General features: G+C 43.6%; 1 protein-coding gene and 1 pseudogene across 1 annotated transcript in view; both read right to left on the minus strand.

The window, feature by feature from the left end:
* Positions 1-18,817, minus strand: part of FRMD4B (FERM domain containing 4B) — a 362,743-nt gene extending 343,926 nt beyond the window's left edge. Inside the window, exon 1 of the mRNA XM_074404537.1 lies at positions 18,308-18,817. The gene's annotated coding sequence lies outside the window, so the exon portion shown is untranslated. The remainder of the gene's footprint in view (positions 1-18,307) is intronic.
* On the minus strand, positions 4,636-12,876 carry LOC101052093 (histone H1.8-like; annotated as a pseudogene).
* Positions 18,818-19,853: the final 1,036 nt, after the last annotated feature.

Below are 19,853 nucleotides of genomic sequence, written 5' to 3' on the forward strand. Positions count from 1 at the left end.
AGAAAATTGTTAGGCTCTGGTGCCTCCATTTTCTGGTGTGTTAAAGGAGCCCTTCCTTACAGGACAGGACAGCTTTAAATAAAACGTTTCCTTTGATGCCCCTAGCACTGTCTCGAGAACCTAACAGACACTCAACAAGAGTTAGCTTTCTTCCCTCCTGTTTCCAATTTACAATTAAGGAAACTGAAACTCAGGAAAGTTTCCTGACTTGCACAAGTTTAAAAAGGTGGTTAAGTGACAGATCTTGGATTCAAACACAAATATCCTTCTGGTTCCAAATCTACTTATAACTTTTCCACTGCACCTTCCATATCCACTTCAGGGCCTAAATTTCCTGACTTGATACACAAAATCATTTTAAACTTCAAATTCCCAGATCTTCCTTTCCCATAGTCCTCTGCAGATACCACATCTGGCTTCTGATCCTCAGATGTCTCCGAATTCTGGTGCCATTCACACCTTTTGCTATTTATGCCCTCCATCCTGGGGCATGGCTCTTTTTCCCCACCTCCCTCATTCAGCTGTGACACACACTTTTAATTTGGGGAAAAAGATTTTCACAAGTTCATCTCTGGGTAAAATACATCACTAAAAATAGATGAAAATGTAGGAAAAAAGGAATTACAGGTAACTCAGGGACAAATGAATGTACATTTGAATATTTTACTCTTAGACACAGGTGAGGAGTCCTTTTCTGGTTCCCCTTTGAAGACAGCATGAAGAACCCTTCCAGGGTGGAGCTCAAACCCGCCAAACACCTACTGCCTCTTGGTGAGTGAGTGGAGGTTCTGAAAAGGAAGAAATACCCAATGTTTCCAAATTAACACCCTCAATAAATAGGGCGGTGTTACCCAATAGTCCAGCCAAAAGCAAAGCAGAGGCAAAGACAAAAAGGAAAACCAAAGTCACTCTGTTCAACTCTCTTGGAGTGTTGTAATCGGAAATCTAGAAAGAAGCTATTTTTATTTCCACCTTTACATTTGGGCTAATTTTAAAGATACAAGGCTATTTTGAAATATGTTTATACTGCAGGAGCATAATCTTTCAGGGATTGAACTTTGAAAGGTCCTATGTGTGACCTTACCTACAGTACAGTGACCAACGTGTCCTGGGTTTAGTGCTAAAAGTCCCTTGTCCCAGAAAATTTCTTTGTCCTGGGCAAACTAAAATGATTGGTCACCCAATTAAAACACAAATTTGATTCTTAAGTCTTCTCTTTTAAAATATAAATCTCCTTAGGTAGGTCAAAATAATTCACCAGTGGTAATTTAGGGTTCTGCTAGCTTCTCACAAAATACCTCACAAAAATGGTCCCCACATTAAAAATCCATGAGGATCTCCTAATAAAGGAATCATAAATACAGACACTGATAGAAGCAAGATTTCAAAGATCAGATGTTTGCGGTTGTGTGGCATTCCTTCTGAGGCCTCTGTTCTGATACATTGGTCTATATCTCTGTTTTGGTACCAGTACCATGCTGTTTTGATTATGGTAGCTTATAATATATTTTGAAGTCAGGCAGTGTGATGCCTCCAGCATTTTTTCTTTGTGTTCCTTAGGATTATCTTGGCTATTCAGCCTCTCTTTTGGTTCCATATGAAGTTCAAGGTGATTTTTTTCCAGTTCTGTGAAGGAAGACACTGTAGCTTCATGGGGATAGCATTAAATCTATAAATTACTTTGGGCAGTATGGCCATTTTCATGATATTGATTTTCCTAACCATGAGCATGGTATGTTTTTCCATCTGTTTGTGTCCTCTCTTATTTCCTTGGGCAGTGACTTGTAGTTCTCCTTGAAGAGGTCCTTCACATCCCTTGTTAGTTGTATTCCTAGGTATTTTATTCTCTTTGTAGCAATTGTGAATGGAGTTCACTCATAATTTGGCTATTTGTCTATTATTGGTGTAGGAATGCTTGTGATTTTTGCACACTGATTTTATATCCTGAGACTTTGCTAAAGTTGCTTATCAGCTTAAGGAGATTTTGGGCTGAGACAATAGGGTTTTCTAAATATACAATCATGTCATCTGCAAACAGGGACAATTTGATTTCCTCTCTTCCTATTTGAATACCCTTTATTTATTTCTCTTGCCTGATGGCCCTGGCCAGAACTTCCAATACTATGTTGAATAGGAGTGGTGAGAGAGGGCATCTTGTCTTGTGCCAGTTTTCAAAGGGGATGCTTCCAGCTTTTGCCCATTCAGTGTGATATTGGCTGTGGGTCTGTCATAAATAGCTTTTGTTATTTTGAGATACAATCTATCAATACCTAGTTTATTGAGAGTTTTTGGCATAAAGCACTATTGAATTTTGTCAAAGGCCTTCTCTGCATCTATTGAGATAACCATGTGGTTTTTGTCTTTGATTCTGTTTATGTGATGGATTATGTTTACTTATTTGCATATGTTGAACCAGCCTTGCATCCCTGGGAGGAAGCCAACTTTATCGTGATGGATAAGCTTTTTGATGTGCTACTGGATTCGGTTTGCCAGCATTTTATTGAAAACTTTTGCATCAATGTTCATCATGGATAGTGGCCTGAAATTTTCTATTTTAGTTGTGACTCTGCCAGGTTTTGGTATCAGGATGATGCTGGTTTCATAAAATGAGTTAGGGAGGATTCCCTCTTTTTGTATTGTTTGGAATAGTTTCAGAAGGAATGGCACCAGCTCCTCTATGTATGTCTGGTTGAATTCAGCTGTGAACCTGTCTGGTCCTGGACTTTTTTCGGTTGGTAGGCTATTAATTGCTGCCTCAACGTTAGACCTTGTTATTGGTCTATTCAGGAATTCAACTTCTTCCTGATATAGCCTTGGGAGGGTGTAAATGTCCAGATATTAACCATCTGATCTTTGACAAACCTGACTAAAACAAGCAATGGGGAAAGGATTCCCTATTTAATAAATGGTGTTGGGAAAAATGGCTAGCGATATACAGAAAGCTGAAACTGGATCCCTTCCTTACACCTTATACAAAAATTAACTCTAAATGGATTAAAGATTTAAGCATGAGGCCTAACACCATAAAAACTCTAGAAGAAAACCTAAGGAATACTAATCAGGACATAGGCCTGGGCAAGGACTTCATGACTAAAATACCAAAAGCAATGGCAAAAAAAGTAAAAATAGACAAGTGGGATCTAATTAAACTTAAGAGCTTCTGCACAGCAAAAGAAATTATTGATGGAGTGAACCAGCAACCAACAGATGGAAAAAAATTTTTGCAGTTACTCATCAGACAAAGGGCTAATATCCAGAATCTACAAAGAACTAAAACAGATATACAAGAAAAAATCAAATGACTCCATCAAAAAGTGGGCAAAGGATATGAATAGATACTTTTCAAGATATTATGAGGCCAAGAAACACATAAAAAAATGCTCATCATCACTGGTCATTAGAGAAATGCAAATCAAAACCACACTGAGAGATCATCTCATGCCAGTTAGAACGGCGATCATTAAAAAAATCTGGAGACAACAGATGCTGGAGAGGATGTGGAGAAATAGGAATGCATTTACACTGTTGGTGGGAGTGTAAACTAGTTCAACCATTGTGGAAGACAGTGTGGTAATTCCCTAAGGATCTAGAAATATCATTTGACCCAGCAATTCCATTACTGGATATATACCCGAAGGATTCTAAATCATTCTGTTATAAAGACCCATGTACACATATGTTTATTGCAGAACTATTCACAATAGCAAAGACGTGGGAACAACCCAAATGCCTATCAGTCATAGACTGGATAAAGAAAATGTGGCATATATCCACCATGGAATACTCTGCAGCCATAAAAAAGGTGAGTTCATGAACTTTGCAGGGACATGGATGAAACTGGAAATTCTCAGCAAACTGACCCAAGAACAGAAAACCAAACACCGGATGTTCTCACTCATAAGTGGGTGTTGAACAGTGAGAACACATGGACACACACAGGGAGGGGAACATCACATACTGGGGCCTGGGGGGTGAGGGGCTAGGGGAGGAATAGCAGGGGGTGGGGGGATTGGGGATGGATAGCATTAGGAGAAATACCTAACGTAGATGATGGGGTGATGGATGCAGCAAACCCCTACCATGCCACATGTATATCTATGTAACAAACCTGCACGATCTGCACATGTACCCCAGAACTTAAAGTATAATAAATAAATAAATAAGAAGCAGGATTTCAATAAATGAATAAAGCAATTTGCATAAAATCTTCCAGTCTACTTTTTACTTATACAAGGAAATAGACTCTCATTTTTCCAGAAACTTGTAGGCCATTTAGTCCATTACCTTCCTTTCTTTGATACATACAGGATGGACAAATAACTGTTACCCAAGAAAAACTGCTCAAGTGTGATTTTTCAAAAAGAGCAATTCTCATGAGGACTCAATTCTCATTAGGACCTCATAGTCCAATGGTAAGGACTATGATTTTCCCTGCCCTGCCCTACCCTGCCCTGCTTTCCCTTCCCTGCCCTTTCCCTCCCTTACCTTCCCTCCCCATCCCTGCCCTGCCCTCCCCTCCCCTCCCTGCCTTTGCCCTCCCTTACCTTCCCTCCCCATCCCTGCCCTCCCCTCCCCGCCCTTGCCCTCCCTTACCTTCCCTCCCCATCTCTGCCCTCCCCTCCCCTCCTTCCTCTCTTTTTTTTCTCTCTTTTCTTTCCTGCTCCTTTCTCTCTCTCACTAACTTTTTTTTTTTCTTTTTTGAGACTCAGTCTCATTTTATCACCCAGCCTGGAGTGTGGTGGGGCAATCCTCGCTTACTGCAGCCTTGACTTTGCAGGCTCTTGTGATCTTCCCACCTCGGCCTCCTGAGTAGCTGGGACTAAAGGCACCTGCCATCGTGCCTGGTTAATTTTTTATATTTTTAGTAGAGATGGGGTTTTGTCATATTGCCCAGGCTGCATTAAATTATTGGGTTCAAGTGATCCACCGGCTTTGGCTTACCAAAGTGCTGGGATTGGAGGCATGAGCCACCACACCTGGCCTGGATTCTTAGTATGGATTCCTCCAGAAGTCAAACTCAGACAAGGATTCAATTGTAAGGTATTTATCTGAGAGATCATCCCAGGAAACAACAGTAGTGGAGTGTGTGAGACAAGAAAGATAAGGCCACCAAAAAAAAAAGAAAAAAGAAAAAAGGACTAGCCTATTAAGTCACCTACCACTGTGGGTGATTGGAGCTTAACCCCATGAGGAACCTCTGGGAAAAGGTATACAATATACACCTTGTTTTTACTAGAAGAGCAAGGGAGCTGGAATATCCATAGGCTAAACCTTGTTCATCATTGGAAGGAGTAGATGTTAATTCCCCTGCATTTCCAGCCTACCATTTCCAGTCAGAGAAAATCATCAGACAAAGCAATGCAGGTGCTGGCAGCAGGAAGTGAAGCTGGCATGCATAACCATGGCCAGGGCGAAGATGTGGAGTTGGCCACTAGCAACACCAGCAGCATCCGCTACAGCAATCAACGCAGAACCCATGAGCCACCATAGCTCAGTGCTAGTCAGTTGCTGCCATGTGGGAACACAGCCAGTGTTGCTAGAGCTTCTGAATTTTTAAAAGAAACCAGGGATCCAGATTGTTTTGTGGAATTCCCTGATTCATAATTGCTGTAGATTGATTCAAATATTTTAAAAACAGTCTAGGGAATAACCAAGCATGTCTATAGGCAGAATGTAGCCTGTGGGCAATCAGTTTGCATCCACTACTCTAGTTTAACCTTCTTATTTTGTAGATAAGGAGACCAAGGCCCTAGAGGATAGTGACTTGATTCAGGGAATGCTGCAAATTAACACTTGTCTGGGATCTGCAACCAGTTCCTTTAACTCCCAGGCCAGGGCTCTCCCTAACCCACTGTGTTGCCCACTCTCTCTTCTCCACACCCATCCTCAAAGGGCAGGAGCCTTATCCCTGCTCTCCATGGCACTCAGCAAAAAACGTTTCCCCTCCTTCCATTAAAGAACTAAATATTTGTCTCACTAGAAATGGATTCCTTACTATTCCTAATTTCACAGAAGTTACATAGTGCTTATTTTGTCCTGGGCACCCTTCTGTGTACTTTACAAATAATTACTTTCATTCTCAAAGCGACCCTATGAAGTAAGGATTATTATTTTCCCAGTCTTAAAGATGGACAACTGAAATGCAGAGAGGTTAAGATACTTGCCTGAATTGAAGTAGTGGTGGAATTAGGAGACAAGTTTTGGTAACTGTCTCCAGAGCCACTGATTGACAACTACTACTCAACACTGCCTCTCAACTACCTACCTATTTAGACTTTTAGAATACCCTAATTGGTTCTTTTCTCCATGATAACAGGAATGGGCAAAATAGGGGCTCACAAGCCAATATCTACCCACTGCTTGCTTTTGTAACAAAAAGTATGCCAGAATACAGTCACACACATTAATTTATGTATTGTCTGTAGCTGTTCTTGCCCTACAAGAATTGAGTAGAAGCAATACAGGCCATATGGCCCACAAAGCCTATTTTATTTAGTGCTATAGCTTGGATAAGTGTTGTCTGTCTCCATCAAATCTTAGGTTGAAATTTAATCCCCAGTGTTGGAGGTGGGTCCTAATTGGTAGTGTTTGTGTCACTGGGATGGATCCCTCATGAATAGATTAATGCTTTCACTCAAAGGTGAGTGAGTTCTCACTCTACTAGTTTTCACAAGAGCTAGCTATTAAAAAGAGTCTGGCACACCCCAACCCTCACCTCTTCCCTCTTCTCTCATCATGTTATCTCTGCACACACCAGCTCCTGTTTGCTTCCACCACGAGTGGAAGCAGCCTGTGGCCCTGACCAGATGCAGATGGCCAATGTTGGGTTTTACAGCCATCAGAATCATGAGTCAAATAAAACTTCTTTTTAAAAATATAAATAAATAAATTACCCAGCCTCAGGTATACCTTTATAGCAACACAAAACGAACTAAGACATTTAGTATCTGGCCCTCCACAGGAAAGATCCGCCAACTCTTGCATTACAGAATTGTCAAGCTTTCCTCTGACTGCAAAGTTACTTGATTATGCTGCTTAGTCATAATACAGAAAATTCTATAATCCCCCCCAAAGCCTTAGCATACACAGTGAGGAATTCACAGGTTAGACTTCCAGAAACTGTAACTGTGCAGATGTCTGGGAAGCCAGAAATCAGCAAAAATACCCTCAAAACTCCACTTAAGGAAAAATATACCAAAAAGTTCTAGGAAATAGGCACAGACCTAATCCTGGGCCCTTACCTGGGCAAAGGCTTTTAAAACAACAGGACTAACAGAAATATTCAAAGAGAGGCAGAGAGGAGAAATAGAAGTAGCTTTTACAATAACCTGCAATAGGCATCTTGCAGTTAGAGAGACATGGGTTCAAATCTCAACTCTACCACTTACTACTTATCTCTTAAACTTCAATTTTTACCTGTAAAGTAGGGGGAATAATAATGATCATTTCCTGGAGGGGTGGACAGTTTAGCCAAAATTATAATGTATATGAATTCTTAGCATCCTGCCTAGGATTTGCTAACTATTCAGAGGAGCTCTATTATTACTAATAATGGTAACTACAAAAGAATACGGATCTGTGATTACTTGTACAGAGGCTCTCAATCCAACACAATTCAGCTGTCAAACAATAACAGGATTATGGCACAGAACAAAAAGCAATCTTTATCATGATAAGCCCAAGTCAAGAAAAGATGTAGCCACATTTATATGAACCAAGTAAAAAAAAAAAAAAAGTAAAGAAGCATGTGCCATGTTTTCATCAAAGAAAGTTTAAGTAAAAAATAATGTGTGTACAAAGAAGTAAGCTCAAATCACCTGGAAAAATCACTTAAGTGAAACAAATTATTCCTTGACAACACTATATAAATGAAACTGTACATGGGGTGGAAAAAATGTTTGCATTGTATGCTCTGCAAGAAGACAAAGTTACATTTCTCATCATTTAGTGAAAGCATCTATTGAATCGCATGAACCCTTGCTGACAAACTGCCAATTTTTAAATACCCTTCATCAGTATCATTTTCGTAGCTTTTCTCCGAGATCTAGAAAAGACCCAGTGATCAGTTTCCAGTATGCTTTTCCAAGTGTAACCAAGCTCAGTGCTAGAAAGTACAATGAGAACCACTCATGATCTGAACTGTTTAAAGCAGCTGAATCATTGCAAAAACAATTTCTTCTTAATGTGTTTGAATCAAACTTTTGACCTCTAGTAAACTGGATGCCCCATTCTTTCAGGTAGTCAAAGATCAACTATACAGGGAACCTGGAAGTATATAAAACAGTACACTACTTTTTTTCTCTCTCAAAAATACAAATTGAATCAATTTAACACAGTTGGAGCAAATGACCATGATATGTCCTCAATTTAAGACTTACAGCCCCATTGGGATAGAATTCCGTGGTCCCAATCAAGGGACACATGTTTTTCATTAGTGTGTCAGGATTCTGCATTTCAGTTTGAGTATTTAAATTAATGCAATTAGTTCACTTGCGATGGCCCCCAAAACCCTTATGTTTTCTGATTTATTGAAGAAGCCATACTCTCTTAATGTTTTGAGATTTGTCTAAATACTAAAATGTTATTTGATATGACAAGTTACAACAAATACCACTTTTACTGAATGGCACATAATTATGCTGAAACCTTCCAGTGGTATACTATTGCTTAGGAAGCCTTTTAAGTGCATCTATAAGAGACTTAAAAAAATTAAATTAAAGTGAAACTAGTGTAGCCAACACAGATAAAGTGCAGGGCACACACTTCTGTTTGTTTATAGCATAAAGGTTTAGAGGTGGAAGGATCTCAAGTGTCAATACCCATTTGACAAATCCAGAGAGCTAATGAGCATGTTTCTGGTCAGTCTGTTGCCAAGGTGGGATCAGAACTTGGCCTTCCTGGTTCTTGATCCAGTGCCAATTCCAGCTCCCCTGTCTCCCCAGCCCCTCCTCTATCTGGCAAAACTCGACTTGAGTATTAAACTTGGATGAAGCAGGGCCAAAGCTGGCCATGCAAGCTTTGTGCCTGTCCTGCATTCTGGTCACATATGAACCTTCTGCTCTTTCGCGAAGACTGAATTGATGGGATGGGCTCGGTCAGGTGCAGCAAGGAAAGCCCGACAACAATCCTCAGCCATATCCATTGTCGGGTCCCCCATGGATGCTGTCGGCTGTTATAAGCACCAGCTGGAAGATGGATGCTGGATTTCCAGAAAGACCTTTTGAATCAGGAGGGGCTCTGACGAGCCCATGCTGTGGCAAGAGCGTAATTATTTCCAATAACTGTCTGTGTAGGCTACTTAGTGATTTCCAAAACCAAGCTCCTCCTCACTGCAACAACACCTTCAGTGTTTATTGGGGGGACAGTTTTTCACTTATTTCTTATGGAATATCACAATGCCAAAAATTTCATTCTGTTAATAGTTTAGTCGGCAAGGCAGAAAGAAATAACAACTTTTATAAATAATGATTAAGGAGAAGCTATTTGATTACTTTGGATGCTTGTTCAGGATCTGTTGTAGGGGGCAATAGTCTCATTTGGAACAAGATGCACTATTAGAATCTCCTGTGAGGCACACTCTTGGGATAGAAAGGCAATATTTTATGCTGTGACGTTAGGGACAACAGAAAGCAGAGATTCTTGCAGTGTGGTGACAAAGGGCACAAAGTCCATTCTGAGTTTGAATTCCAGGGCTGTCACTTACTAGCTGTGCGATTTTGGACAAGTCACTCCAGGCCTCAGTTTCTACCTCTGCAGAATGTGGGTTATTGTGGGTCATCATGGAGATGGAATGAAATGCTGCTTGGACAGTACTTGGCAAATGCCTGCCACTTGGCACTTATGGGGGATCAATAAAAGGTGGCCATGATCACCAGACACCAGTCAGTGTGCTTGTGCTTTGAAAACGGGACTTTCTGATCCAACATTCCATGCTGATTCTCTGTGTTAATGAGATTGTTGCTGAAATCTCCACTTTGCCCTTTTTGGAGTTTTCCCTGCTACTTCTGTCCTTCCTTCTATTCATCAAATGCTCTGGAACTCTCCACTTGCTGCTGCATATCTTTCAGGCCCAAGCAGAATTCAATCCCATGCACCCCCTGCTACCATGCCACTGGATCAGCTCCAGACAGATTACCACACCTCTCATTTGGTGTCTGCATAGGGGAGTTCACCTTCCATGTTCATTCACATCTCTTCTCCCTAACATGATTAAGCTTCTGGGAGACAGGGAATTGCCTTACATATCTTCTACAGCACTCAATACATGCCCAAGAATCTTCCAGGTTCCTGGATCCCTTGTTACACAAAGTGTGGTCCAGAGACCAGCACCACTGGCATCACCTGGAGCTTGTTAGAAATGCAGTCTCAGGCCCCGGCCCAGATCTGCTGAATCAGAATCTGATCCCCAAGTGATTCATGTGCACCAAGCTCAGGAAATACATCTCTAGTCCAGTATTTCCCAGATTTCAGTCATTCACATCTTCACTTCATAGGTTTTGCCATTTTCCAGTATTATCTACACTATGTTTTACCTAATACATATTTTTACACTGACAGTACTTCTTTCTCAGGCACATTCTAAGCAATACTATTCAGTCTGTGAATAGTTTGTTCAGCAAGGCAGAAAGGAATATAATCCCTTACAAAACATGAGGTCTAGGTGAATTATTTTCTGGTACACACTAAAAATAAATAGCCAATAAGGTAAAATGTTTCTCTATCACCTAAAATTAACTCATGTACCACCAGGAATATACCTACCCACTTTAGTAAACACAGTTCTAGACTTTTCATAGCTGGATTAGAAGACATCTAAGTACAGCACTCCTGAACTGTGTCTGTGCCCACTTAGTATGGCTACCCTATGGGGTGAATGCATTTGTCTTCAAGACAGAGATGATTGTGGGAGGCTGAAAACCTAGCTTTTCACCCTGCACCATCCCTTAATGACTTGCCAACAACTCACACCCTCTCTTTGGGGATCATTTCTATGTGTTCGCTGATCTCAAGGCTCCCTTCCAAGTAAAAAATAAATGACATTATAATTATGAGAACAAAGGCTCTGTTGTTAAAGTGACCTGGAGTTGAAATAAAAGCTCCATTACTTTTTAATTTCATTGAATCTCTGTTTTCCTCATCTGTAAAGTGGACAGTAAGTGGACATGACACCCATCTCAGAGGATTTGCAAGAAGAAAGAAAACTGAAAAATGCCTAGCTTAAATTGTGGCACACAGTTTGTGTTCAACAAATAATATGAATTATTATGTTTTCCTAGCCTCTACAAAGCACAAATAATAAATGTTTTAGTATTTACTCCACAGCAGGCACTACATGAAACACTTCTTTATATTTTATCATCTGATCCTCAAAATAACTGATGAGGTAGGAATTCTTATAATCTCCACTTTATAATAAAGAAATGGAGGCACAATAAAAGGTTAAGTCACTTGGTTCAAGCACACGTTTAGTAAGCAGCAAAGACAGATCTGAGTGTAGATCCTCTGAAGCTAGAACCAGTATTCACAACAATGGCCTGTCCTGTCTTCTTATAAAACACTAGTCAACATGCAGACTTTGCCAACTCAACCAATATGATATGATTTTGTCCAAGTGGCAACCTCACAACCAGTTTCCTTGGCTGTATAATGAGGGGTGATAGGAGACCCCACTTCATAGAGTGTGGTGAGCATTGAATGAGGCCACACCCTCATGGACATCACAGAGCAATTCCCAGCACAGGTGAGCACTTGTTAGCCATATACTGCTATTGTTATCATTAGTTCTACTATTATTTGTTGAGCCTTTACATCTGCACAAGATTTGTGTGTGTGTGTGTGTGTGTGTGTGTGTGTGTGTGTACGGCAAAAGAAACGGAAGTCTTTATTGGTAAACAGCTTACAATGAAATAAATAAAGCAGTGGTTTGTTGAAGAATAAAAACTAGAGCAGAGGCTCAGTCTCTCTTCACCCCTGCCTCCTGCCCTAGGATTCAGCCCTCTGGCTAGACATTTTGGATGAGGAGACCTTAATGGGCAGTCCAGCCTTTCCCGGACCCTTGGGGTGTCTCTGTCTTCTTGGACAGGTGTGCGGGCACCACCTAGACCCACTGCCTTTAGTAACAGAAGCAGCCTTGGCATTTGGCCCCTGCCCAGCCCCCTGGGCAGCTGCCCCTTTAGGGGCTTGGCCTTGGCCACCACCTTTTTGGTTGGGAAAGCAGCACCATTCTTGATCTTGCTGACTGTGCGTTCTGAAGTCACTCCCAGCTATGGTTTTCCAGTGGGCCTCAGTAGCTCCTTGGCTGCTCCTGCTGCCTTTGGCTTTTGCCTTCCTGCTGAGCCCACTGGCACTGGAAGGGGCCTGTGTGGCCTTGTCTGGCTTGGGGGGGGTGCCTTCGTAGCCTTGTCCAGCTGTGTCCTGGTGTCCTTGGCCGTGCCACCTTGCTTGCAGGCAGGCCTTCTCTGCGGCTGCGCCTGGCTTGGAAGGAGACTTTTGCACCTCTGCTGGCCTCTTGGCTGCCTTCTTCACCTTGCCGGCATTGGGAGGGTCCTCCTTTGTCTTCCTTGCTTTCTTGGGGACATTCCCTTGGCCTCTCCCACTCTCCTGGGGTCTGTCAGGGGGCTATCATCCTGGACGGGATTTACTCTTGTGCTTGGGAACTATTTGAAGTTGCCAGTGGCCTCCCTGGCTTTGGAGTTGAGGGGCTTCGTGAGGAGGCTGTGGCACATGCCAGTGGCCAGCACCTGCTTCAGCAGGTACTTGAAGTGGAGGACGTCCACTATTGAGCACTTGTGCAGGATGTAGAGCTTGATGGCCTCCACTAACTTGCCCCAGCGCTGCTCCCCCACCTGTAGCACCTCTAGCACTAGAGGGGGGCATGGGGAGATGCCCACCAGGAAGCTGCTCCGGCTAGGGCCTGGCTTTTCAAATTCAGGGCGCCTGGATGATCATGGTATGGAAGTTGAGGAAGGCGAGATGTCGCTGGTGAGTCTCCCAGGAGGGGAGGCATCAGGAGTTTTATCCTTCAGTTATGGTAAGGACTTCCTCAGCTTTAATTTAAAAATTTTTTTTTTAATTTTTTGAGAGAGTTTTGCTCTGTTGCCCAGGTTGGAGTGCAGTGACACTATCATGGCTCACTGCAGCCTCAACCTCCTGGGCTCAAGTGATCCTTCTGCCTCACCCTTTTGAGTAGCTGGGATTACAGAAGTGTGCCACCACACCCAGCTAATTTTTTAAATTTTAAGTAGGGATGAGGTCTTGCTAGGTTGCCTAGGCTGGTCTTGAACTCCTGGTTTCAAGCAATCCTCCTACCCCAGCCTCCCAAAGTGCTGGGATTACAGGCATGAGCCCCTGCACCCTAACAGGAATTCTTTATCAGATAATTTAATCCATTAAATAGATGCCTGGTCATGGCACCCTAAAATAGTAGCCTTTATACATGGGGTGACCATATAATTTATCATCCAAACTGGAGGCACAGACATTAACCAGGATTGACCCAGGCAAGCCAGCATGATCACTCTACTTCTAGGGCTTCTCTGCTGTGAGTGAACATTATCCTCATAGCTGTACACACTAGGGTCCCCTTTCCCACTGGATAAAGTGGCAGAGGACAATTATAAGCAGCACATCTCTAAGGACAAAGTAACACAGACCCAAATAAATACCCCAAGGCTGAAGAACTGCAGAATAGAGCACTCATTTGCCCTGGGCTTTAAGAAGATGTATTCTTCAAATACTTTGCTCTAAGACACTACTTAAATAACTGCTTTCATTACATTAGCACGGTAAATTGATTCAAATAAATGTCTTCCAAGATTTGCACATAAATGAAAACAGGATCATAATCACCCCTTGTAAGAGGTTTTGGAACTGCTGTGGGTTTTTAATCAATATATCTGCCTTTATCTTCTTAGTGTCATTGGAAAATAAAGTAACTACTATCAATTTAACTTGTTCTGCATCTTGATCTCATAAATCCTAAAACTGACCATGTTAAAAGTCGAATACAATTCAGCTCATTTTCCATTATTTAGGGCATCAAAAAAGAAGAGCAATTAGCATATGTGCATCAGGGACTTGTGCTCCATGGTGAACATTAATTCCTTTCTTAGCTTTAATTCTCCCTTTTTCTGCACCTGTATTCATGTGGCAGTGCAGCCCTCTCATGTCCTCCATCTACATGGTCTGGGTAGGACTCCACCGCTGGGGTAAAACCCTCGACCTCTGCAGAAGCCACTTAGCACAGAGATTTCCTCCAGCTGTGTGAATCGGATCTCATTTTGAAACTTTTTGTTCAGCAACTGGGGAAGGGAATGCTTTTTGTTGCTGAACTTGAACTTGAAACTGTGTAAACCAGCAAGTGCTATACAGTCTTCTTGTCACCCAGGAAGGACCCCAATACACAGAGGAAAGAAGAGACAGGCAGGCCTGAGGAATGAAAATAAATCAGAATCTGTCACTGTTTAGCCCTAAGCAAGATGCTCTTGAAGTCAATCCTATCCATGTACCTTTTAGTAACATGAACCAATATGTAGGAAAAAAATTTATATTGTATATATGCATATATATATCCTAATTCCATTTAAAATTGGGTTTGTAATTTATTATCAAAATAGCGCTAACAGATACATGCATCCTGTGGCAGTGCCTTTCAAACTTTTTGACAGCTAAGAATTACATTTTATACTGCAACCCAGAATGCACAAAGGCGTGACTCAAAATTTCATGAAATTACACAACTCTTGTAATATATGATGATGCCGACACTTGCTGTCTTGTTATACTTAAAAAAAATACTGGTAGTAACTCATGAAATGGATTTTATGACCTTCATATTGAAAAAACGCTGCCTTATGAGTTTAGGTTAAAAACTGATTTCACCAGGAAGAATGAGACAAGAAATGACATGATAATTTCAGCAAATCTGGTTATTGGGGAGAATAAGAGATTTGGCTCCTAAGTTACGAAGACAATTTATCAAGCATCTAGCAACAGAAAATTGTCATCTTACCACTTCCCTCTTACTGCCCACAACATACATTTGGCAGAAGAGAAAAAAAAAATCTTACTGACTTAGAAATAAATGAATTATCAAAAAATACTTCCTCTAAAACAAAATAACAACTACATCTAAAAAGGGAGAGATATGTAAGTAAAGTAAGACCAACTGATGAGCTGAGTGCATTATTTATTTATAGGCTGATGATAGTCACTTCAGTGAGCCTCGGCAGTCCTGAACATGCAAACTAGTGCATTCATGATAAGATCAGATCTCTGGGGCTGATTTAAAGAGTGGGATAGAGAGATCACTTGCAGTATAAGTCTCAAACCTTCACTTACGTGTGTAAGATTAAGTATGAAGATTTCCTGCTAGAAAATTACTGCAGGCTGGATAAGGCAGGGTATTTTTAACTGTTTTCCATGTACCCTATTTGTATTGTCAGTTAGCCAAAACTTTCTTTTTGTCTGCTCAAAGCATGCAGAGTTTTGGTTAAATCTGTGGAATCAAAAGAAGGACTAAGATTCTCAGGCTTGCTGAAACTAGAGGCCAGTGACAATAAACATTACTGAGAAAACTTCAGCTGATTTGACACTTGAGAGTGGCTGTGAAGGTAACTCCTCCTACACTTTTCTAGATTAGGTTCAAATGGAACCGTCTGCCTCTTTGAGAAGCCCATTCACTTTTCTGCCACTAAGATGGAAATTTATTAATTTCAAAACAGTGAAATTTAATACAGGAAAACAGGATCATGATTCCCATGATCCCTGGTGGGGGAAAGATCTTCTGAGAACTTTCCCATGGATAATGAAAATTAAACCTCAAAATGTCATATGTAGGTAATTTCTTCATGTTCCATCACCATATTGTTTAAATGCATTCCACCTGCATTTCTGAATTTAAGCAAATATAAGCTTGATTAATATTACTTGCAGATGTCACAAAGAGGTGATTAAACCTCTACCATTCAATAAGTCCTTGGAGTTGTCTACATTTTTCTCACCCTTTTAGGAAATGTAATCACTGTTCAATAGGGGTGTGTGTGCGTGTGTGTGTGTGTGTGTGTGTGTTACTTTTTATTACAACATTTTCAGACTTACAAAAAGAAAGAATTGGCCGGGCGTGGTGGCTCACACCTGTAACCCCAGTATTTTGGCAGGCTGAGGCAGGCGGATCTTTTGAAGTCAGGAGTTCAAGACCAGCCTGACCAACATAGTGATATCCATCTCTACTAAAAATACAAAAATTAGCCAGGCCACGGTGGTGCATGCCTGTAATCCCAGCTACTCCGGAGGCTGAGGCAAGAGAATCACTTAAATCTGGGAAGCGTGGTTGCGGTGAGCCTAGATGGCACCACTGCACTCCAGCCAGAGCTGGAGTATACAGAGTGCTTACTGTGTGTCAGTCTCTCTTAAACATCATCTTGTATAAATTTGTTTAAAATATATGGGCTGGGCACGGTGGCTCATGCCTGTAATCTCAGCATTTTGGTAGGCTGAGGCGGGCAGATCATGAGGTCAGCTGATCAAAACCATCCTGGCTAACATGGTGAAAACCTGTCTCTACTAAAAATACAATTATATATATATATATATATATATATATATATATATATATATATATATATATATATATATGTGGCAGGGCATGGTGGCTGGTGCCTGTAATCCCAGTTACTCAGGAGGCTGAGGCAGGAGACTGGCTTGAATCTGGGAGGCAGAGGTTGCAATGAGCTAAGATCACACCACTGAACTCCAGCCTGGGCTACGAGAGCCTGTCTCTCTCTCTCTCTCTCTCTCTCTCTCTCCATTTATATATATATAGTAGTTACTGTTGTTATTGTTATTATTTTCTTCATCCTTATTAACAACACCATTGCAGCACATCCCTTTTAGAGGCACTGTCTTGTTAAGAGCCTGGCATCTGAAATTAGATCTTATATAAACCACAGATTACTGGTGCGACTTACGGTAAGCTACTTAAGCTCTCTGTAGGGCTAGGTTTACCACCTCATGGATTATGGATGATGCCCCAAAAGTGCCTACCAGGATGCCGCCACAGAGTCAGATCACTTAACCACCACTCTTCACAGCAGGTGTAGGTTAAGCAAGGCGAAGCTGCTTTTCTTCCCCTCCAGACATTTGATTTGTAAACCCTGCAGATCCATTCCCTTTAGGACAGGAAACAGCACGTCGGGGATTGTGCTATAATCTTGTACACATCTTCTGAGTTGGCCACTAAGTTTCTGGGGTCGACACCACCTAATCTTGAAGGATCAACCAGCTTTCCGGAAAGACTACTGCTGCCAGCACCCCAAGGTCTTTCTTCCCGAAAGGCCAAGCCTCTGGTCGCAGCCGTCTAGGTACCAGCAAACACACCAAATCAGTTCGCGAAGTTCAGAGGAGTTGGCTCTGGTATGTTTACAAGTCCTAGCAGATCGCAGGAATGTTCAGGATAATTATTACCCCACCCAGGAGCGCCCAGCCCAACCCTCTCACATCTGGAAGGAAGCGGCCACACAAAGGAGAGCGGGAGACCTCCTCCTGCGGCTGCTTTCTCAGGCCAGAGAAGATTTAATACACGTCTCACCCCTTTTGTGAACAAGAGCAGGCACTGCTCAGTGTATCTTTAAAAGCACAGGACATCCAATGCAAGGGAAGAGTTTGTCCTCCATTCCAAACGAAATGGCACTTCTCAAAGTAGGAGCTAAAAATTATCTTTATTTTTCCCTCCCCAGATGAAAATGAAAAGTGAAATACTCCACAAAATAGAGAGCGATTCACAGGCACACCGCCTCTCCAAGAGAGGAGCGGCTAGGATCGGACACACCTATTTGAAAAGGGCAGCCAAAACAAACCCTTAACGTCTGACCTCTGCTAACTCCAGGGATTTCCCCCCACTCTTCTCGCTGCCTTTTCGAACTATCTCTGGGGGCCGGATCTGGGATTCATCAGCTCTTCTCCCGACCTCCCACGAACGCGAGGCAACCACAGCACTCGGTCCCCGGCGGCGCGTTTGCAAACCCCATCAACGCCAACGCCTCGAAACCGCCAAACTTCCTGTCTCCACACCACCAAAGCGACCAAAACGCCGTGCCAAGTGCCCCAGGGACTCCAGCTAAGGCTGCAGCCAGACCCCGAGCCCCAGGGCGGGGCTTCCTGCTCGCGGGAGTGCCCGGGACCCGCACCTCCGCTGGGGGTCTCCAAACGTGCGCGCTGCGCCCGGGGCGCACCAGGCGCGCCTGTGGCCGGGTCTTGCGGCCGCGCCCTGGCAGCGCGCTCGGGGAGCCCGGGGCGGTCGCCCACCTACCTGCTCCGCCGCCTCCTCCCCGCGGCGCGCCGGGGCTGTCGACCGGTACTTTATTGTCTCGGCGGCGCAGCGTGCCGGACCTGGGGACCCGGCTCTGCGCCAGTCCTGCAAGTCCGCTCTGCGCTGTGCCTTCCCCTGCGGCGGCGGCTGCCTTCCTCTTCTTCCTCTTCCTCTCTGTCCAAGCTCCCGCTCAGCACGTGAGCCACGCAGCCCGACTCCCCGGCTCTCTGGGCAGCCAGCGCCTGCCGCATCCCCCGGCCCGGGGCTGCAGGTCGCCCCCTCCGCCGCCGCCGCTCGCCGCGCGTTCTCGCTTTGATCCACTTACAGCTGTGCCCCGGGCCGCCTTTCTCGCTTCCTTCCGTCCTGCCTGCCTCCTCTTGCTGTCAGCCGGGGCTTTCGGCTCCCTCTCTCCCCAGCTGCCCCCGCCCGCCGCCTCTCCGGGGGCTGGGGCGGCCGCTGCCAATGAGGCTCGGCTGATGCGCTGTTCCGGCCCATTGTATCGGGAGGGGAGGAAGAGGAGGGGGAGTGGGAGGAAGGGAGGGGGCGCCCTTGGCCCCCGCCGCACGCGGCTGCGGGCTGGGCTAGCCTTCCCCGACAGAGAAAGGGCGCCGGTGCCAGGAGGCGCGGAGCGGCTCCTGCCAGGAGTAGGGGAAAGAGGGCATCACCAGCCGGCGCCTCTCCATCGCTCCCTCGGACTCCTACAATCGCTGGGCGGGACTTGATTCCGCCTCCCAGGCTGCAGGGATCCCAGGACCTGAGTGCCCTTAGAATAAAGGGAAGTAGGCACCGGCGACCGCGGGAGGCGCAGAATGCACCCAGCCACCCGAGAGGGGCTGGAGAAATGACTTCTGAGATCCCCGCAAATCTGGTGCCTCTGCACTTGAAAGAAAAATAAAAAGGAAGGCGAGCCTATCCCACACCAGGCGTTTATCCTCCAGAGCATTTTTGTTGTTGTTTTATTATGAGTTCTTTTCATGAAACTCGGGAGGCTCAAAGAGGTTAGCTCAAAATAGCTGATGAGTGACAGGCCAGAGATTCCAACTTGATCTGGTGCTGAGTGCAACGTAGCAAAATGGGAGAGGAGGGAGAGGAAGGGAGGATTCTTCATGAACGACTTCTTTTTGAGAGTTTTCATACTCTCTTCAAGTGAGTTGACGAGTACCAGAGGTGCTCTGATAGGGCTGGGAGAAAATGTTTCCCAAACAGCCTTAAATGTATGTCCCGTGACCAGACCTCATTTCTGTACACACCATGAATTAATTTTTCTCTACACATTATGAATTTATTTTAAAAGGCAAATTCATTTTAAAAAATAATTGTCTCACAACTGCACAATCACATAGCTTTGGATATTATTGAAAGTTGAATTGGGCCGGGCGCGGTGGCTCAAGCCTGTAATCCCAGCACTTTGGGAGGCCGAGGCAGGTGGATCACGAGGTCAAGAGATCGAGACCATCCTGGTCAACATGGTGAAACCCCGTCTCTACTAAAAATACAAAAAATCAGCTGGGCATGGTGGCGCGTGCCTGTAATCCCAGCTACTCAG

The sequence above is a fragment of the Saimiri boliviensis genome, chromosome 8 (assembly GCF_048565385.1).
Source record: "Saimiri boliviensis isolate mSaiBol1 chromosome 8, mSaiBol1.pri, whole genome shotgun sequence".
Taxonomy (NCBI): domain Eukaryota; kingdom Metazoa; phylum Chordata; class Mammalia; order Primates; family Cebidae; genus Saimiri; species Saimiri boliviensis.